The sequence below is a fragment of the Ranitomeya imitator genome, chromosome 1 (genome assembly GCF_032444005.1).
Source record: "Ranitomeya imitator isolate aRanImi1 chromosome 1, aRanImi1.pri, whole genome shotgun sequence".
NCBI classification, from domain to species: Eukaryota; Metazoa; Chordata; class Amphibia; order Anura; family Dendrobatidae; genus Ranitomeya; species Ranitomeya imitator.
Window position 1 is genome coordinate 137231472 of NC_091282.1, and position 6000 is coordinate 137237471.

Below are 6000 nucleotides of genomic sequence, written 5' to 3' on the forward strand. Positions count from 1 at the left end.
GTACCTGGTCAAGTGGAAGGGTTATGGTCAGGAAGATAATTCCTGGGTCTTTGCCTCCGATATTCATGCTGCCGATCTGGTTCGTGCCTTAATTCGTTAGCTGGCTGCTCTATTTAACTCCACTTAGATCATTTCTCCATGCCACCTGTCAATGTTCCAGTATTGGTCTAGTTCACTCCTGGATCGTTCTTGTGACCTGTCTTCCCAGCAGAAGCTAAGTTCCTGTTTGTTTTTCTTTAGTTTGCTATTTTTCTGTCCAGCTTGCTATTTTGATTTTTGTCTTGCTTGCTGGAAGCTCTGGGACGCAGAGGGAGCGCCTCCGCACCGTGAGTCGGTGCGGAGGGTCTTTTGCGCCCTCTGCGTGGTCTTTTGTAGTTTTTTGTGCTGACCGCAAAGCTACCTTTCCTATCCTCAGTCTGTTCAGTAAGTCGGGCCTCACTTTGCTAAATCTATTTCATCTCTACGTTTGTCTTTTCATCTTAACTCACAGTCATTATATGTGGGGGGCTGCCTTTTCCTTTGGGGAATTTCTTTGAGGCAAGGTAGGCTTATTTTTCTATCTTTAGGGCTAGCTAGTTCCTTAGGCTGTGTCGAGTTGCATAGGGAGCGTTAGGAGCAATCCACGGCTATTTCTAGTGTGTGTGATAGGATTAGGGATTGCGGTCAGCAGAGTTTCCACGTCTCAGAGCTCGTCCTATATTATTTGTAACTATCAGGTCATTCCGTGTGCTCATAACCACCAGGTCCATTATCGTCCTTACCACCAGGTCATAACACTTGGGGACACCAGTTTCTATTGGCGCCCCATGATAAGATCACGGGGAACTTATGTGTTACTATGACAGTCAGGGGACTACAGAAGACCCCTGTCACTGCCATCTTGGTCCTACTGTGAAGCTTAGCCATAGGTTGATTTTCATTATTTACTATAATACTGGGTGATTGCAGTATTTAATATAAGCAAACTAATAATCACAGGTGCAAAACCCCTAGAGGGCCTAGAAAAATAATGTTAAAAAAATGTAAACAAGTGTTTAGAAATATATAAACAATAAAAAATAACTCAAATCCTTTCTTTATCCTGACTAAAAATAATTAAAAAATATATTTGACATTGCCACATCTGAGCTATCAAACTATGGAATTAATAAACCCAATCAGTAATACTGTAAAGATAAAAAAAAAATCAAAAGTATTTTCTGTTACCTCATCTCCCCAAAAAATGTATTAAAAAATTGAAAGCACCCTAAGTACACAAAATTGGTACAAGTAAAAAGTCTTTCATCTTTCATGCAGTCCCATCAACAGAAAGATAAAAATGTGATGAGTCTCAGACATAGAGACAGAAAGCTAAGAAATTTTTTTTAACAATATTCTGAATTTTTTTTTACAAAAAATTCTGTACAAGTTTGCTACAGCCTTAATTGGACTTACCTGGACAATTATGTTTCTAAAAGTATACCAAACAATAAATGCCATAAAAATAACCCAAAAAACTATGGTGGAATTACATTTTTCTCACCATATCAACCCACTTGAAATGTTTTTCCGTTCTAAAGTACAAATTGTCATGAAAAAACAAGCCCTCATTCATCTATGCTGACAAAAAAATACAAACTTTATGCTTTTTGGAAGGAGGGAAATAATGAAAGAACAAAAGTAAAACATTAACTGGTACATAAAGTACTAACCCCTTCCCGACATGGCTATTTTCTGTTTTTGCTCTTTGTCCTCCTTTTTCCTAAAGTAATGTTTTTTTATTTTTCAGTCAACATGTGTATGAGAGCTTTATTTTTTTTGCGGAATGAGTTATACATTTGAATCACACCATTCATTATGACATGTGATGTAATGTAAAAAATTCAAAAAATGTGTTATTCCTCAACTGTTTTTTTTTTATCTATAGTGATCTTTATAATGCAAGAATTACCCAGAATTATAATTCTTCAGGTCATGACGATTACAGTGATACCCAACATGCATAGTTTTCTTTATTTAAAGAAGCACTTCCATCAAAATTTGTATCCTCTTAGTATATTGCCGTTATCATTTTATATGGCAAAGTGATAAAGATGTTCAATTCTTTGACACTAGGACACTAAAATTTAACACCTGGACTTATGACTCACTACATGGATACAATTCACAACTCCATTTGTTGGGCTCTCCATGCATGTGTAGTGCCTGTCACACAGCTGCGGTACATACGGCTGCGGCTGCAGACAGCTGATCAGCCAGTGCGCTACAGGAAGCCGGGTTCCATATGTAACTAGTCGGCAAGCGTTATAGCTTGCCAAGGAGAGAGCCGATCATGTTCGCTAGTGAGTTCAAACTATTGAACTCAGGATGCTGAAATCCATTCTGAGTCTAAGGCCGGCGTCACACTCAGCGTATAGAAATACGGTCTGTAATTTACGGCCGTAATACGCAGAAAAGTCCCCAAAATAGTGGTCCGTATCTCATCCATAGGCAGGGTGTGTCAGCGTATTTTGCGCATGGCATCCTCCGTATGTAATCCGTATGGCATCTGTACTGCGAGATTTTCTCGCAGGCTTGCAAAACCGACATACGGACATACAATGGATCCATGTTCTCAAAAAATCGAAAAAACATAAATACTGTCTATATATATACAGTGGGGCAAAAAAGTATTTAGTCAGTCAGCAATAGTGCAAGTTCCACCACTTAAAAAGATGAGAGGCGTCTGTAATTTACATCATAGGTAGACCTCAACTATGGGAGACAAACAGAAAAAAAAATCCAGAAAATCACATTGTCTGTTTTTTTAACATTTTATTTGCATATTATGGTGGAAAATAAGTATTTGGTCAGAAACAAACAATCAAGATTTCTGGCTCTCACAGACCTGTAACTTCTTCTTTAAGAGTCTCCTCTTTCCTCCACTCATTACCTGTAGTAATGGCACATGTTTAAAGTTATCAGTATAAAAAGACACCTGTGCACACCCTCAAACAGTCTGACTCCAAACTCCTCTATGGTGAAGACCAAAGAGCTGTCAAAGGACACCAGAAACAAAATTGTAGCCCTGCACCAGGCTGGGAAGACTGAATCTGCTATAGCCAACCAGCTTGGAGTGAAGAAATCAACAGTGGGAGCAATAATTAGAAAATGGAAGACATACAAGACCACTGATAATCTCCCTCGATCTGGGGCTCCACGCAAAATCCCACCCCGTGGGGTCAGAATGATCACAAGAACGGTGAGCAAAAATCCCAGAACCACGCGGGGGGACCTGGTGAATGAACTGCAGAGAGCTGGGACCAATGTAACAAGGCCTACCATAAGTAACACACTACGCCACCATGGACTCAGATCCTGCAGTGCCAGACGTGTCCCACTGCTTAAGCCAGTACATGTCCGGGCCCGTCTGAAGTTTGCTAGAGAGCATTTGGATGATCCAGAGGAGTTTTGGGAGAATGTCCTATGGTCTGATGAAACCAAACTGGAACTGTTTGATAGAAACACAACTTGTCGTGTTTGGAGGAAAAAGAATACTGAGTTGCATCCATCAAACACCATACCTACTGTAAAGCATGGTGGTGGAAACATCATGCTTTGGGGCTGTTTCTCTGCAAAGGGGCCAGGACGACTGATCCGGGTACATGAAAGAATGAATGGGGCCATGTATCGTGAGATTTTGAGTGCAAACCTCCTTCCATCAGCAAGGGCATTGAAGATGAAACGTGGCTGGGTCTTTCAACATGACAATGATCCAAAGCACACTGCCAGGGCAACGAAGGAGTGGCTTCGTAAGAAGCATTTCAAGGTCCTGGAGTGGCCTAGCCAGTCTCCAGATCTCAACCCTATAGAAAACCTTTGGAGGGAGTTGAAAGTCCGTGTTGCCAAGCGAAAAGCCAAAAACATCACTGCTCTAGAGGAGATCTGCATGGAGGAATGGGCCAACATACCAACAACAGTGTGTGGCAACCTTGTGAAGACTTACAGAAAACGTTTGACCTCTGTCATTGCCAACAAAGGATATATTACAAAGTATTGAGATGAAATTTTGTTTCTGACCAAATACTTATTTTCCACCATAATATGCAAATAAAATGTTAAAAAAACAGACAATGTGATTTTCTGGATTTTTTTTCTCAGTCTGTCTCCCATAGTTGAGGTCTACCTATGATGTAAATTACAGACGCCTCTCATCTTTTTAAGTGGTGGAACTTGCACTATTGCTGACTGACTAAATACTTTTTTGCCCCACTGTATATATATATATATATATATATATATATATATATAGATATGTCAGTGAGATTATATATATATATATATATATATATATATATATTATATCATACAGCGCTAGATAGGTTAAAAGCCGGTAATTCAAGGTATGGGATATTGTTGTTTTGTTATTTTACCTTTTTTTACAGAGCGTGGGTCTTCAGGTGGATAACCAGTCTAATAAACTATTCCAACAACCTGTGTCTATATTTCATTTACATATATTTACATATATTTCATTAAAAGGCTTTGTAATAATGTGTGTGTGTGTGTGTGTGTGTGTTTTAACCATTTCAGACAATTGGATTAATAATGGATAGGTGTCATAATTGACGCCTCTCCATTATTAATCTGGCTTAATGTCACCTTACAATAGCAAGGTGACATTAACCCTTCATTACCCCATATCCCACCACTACACGGGAATGGGAAGAGAGTGGCCAAGTGCCAGAATAGGCGCATTTTCCAGATGTGCCTTTTCTGGGGTGGCTGGGGGCAGATGTTTTTAGACGGGGTTGGGGGGGCAATAACCATGGACCCTCTTCAGGCTATTAATATCTGCCCTCAGTCACTGGCTTTACCATTCTGGCGGAGAAAATTGCGCGGGAGCCCACGCCATTTTTTTCCGCGATTTAAACCCTTTAAATTAATAGCTACAGCGCCCAAATTTTGCACATACACAATACTAACATTAGTAGTGTGGAATATGCAAAAAAAAATGGGATATGAGATGGTTTACTGTATGTAAACCAGGTCTCAAATCATGTCGGGTTTGGGAAGGAGATAGCAAAAGCCGGCAATTGAATTATCGGCTTTTAAGCTATCTAGCGCTGTATGAAATATTAATATATATACATATACAGTGGGGCAAAAAAGTATTTAGTCAGTCAGCAATAGTGCAAGTTCCACCACTTAAAAAGATGAGAGGCGTCTGTAATTTACATCATAGGTAGACCTCAACTATGGGAGACAAACTGAGAAAAAAAAAATCCAGAAAATCACATTGTCTGTTTTTTTAACATTTTATTTGCATATTATGGTGGAAAATAAGTATTTGGTCAGAAACAAAATTTCATCTCAATACTTTGTAATATATCCTTTGTTGGCAATGACAGAGGTCAAACGTTTTCTGTAAGTCTTCACAAGGTTGCCACACACTGTTGTTGGTATGTTGGCCCATTCCTCCATGCAGATCTCCTCTAGAGCAGTGATGTTTTTGGCTTTTCGCTTGGCAACACGGACTTTCAACTCCCTCCAAAGGTTTTCTATAGGGTTGAGATCTGGAGACTGGCTAGGCCACTCCAGGACCTTGAAATGCTTCTTACGAAGCCACTCCTTCGTTGCCCTGGCGGTGTGCTTTGGATCATTGTCATGTTGAAAGACCCAGCCACGTTTCATCTTCAATGCCCTTGCTGATGGAAGGAGGTTTGCACTCAAAATCTCACGATACATGGCCCCATTCATTCTTTCATGTACCCGGATCAGTCGTCCTGGCCCCTTTGCAGAGAAACAGCCCCAAAGCATGATGTTTCCACCACCATGCTTTACAGTAGGTATGGTGTTTGATGGATGCAACTCAGTATAATTTTCCTCCAAACACGACAAGCTGTGTTTCTACCAAACAGTTCCAGTTTGGTTTCATCAGACCATAGGACATTCTCCCAAAACTCCTCTGGATCATCCAAATGCTCTCTAGCAAACTTCAGACAGGCCCGGACATGTACTGGCTTAAGCAGTGGGACACGT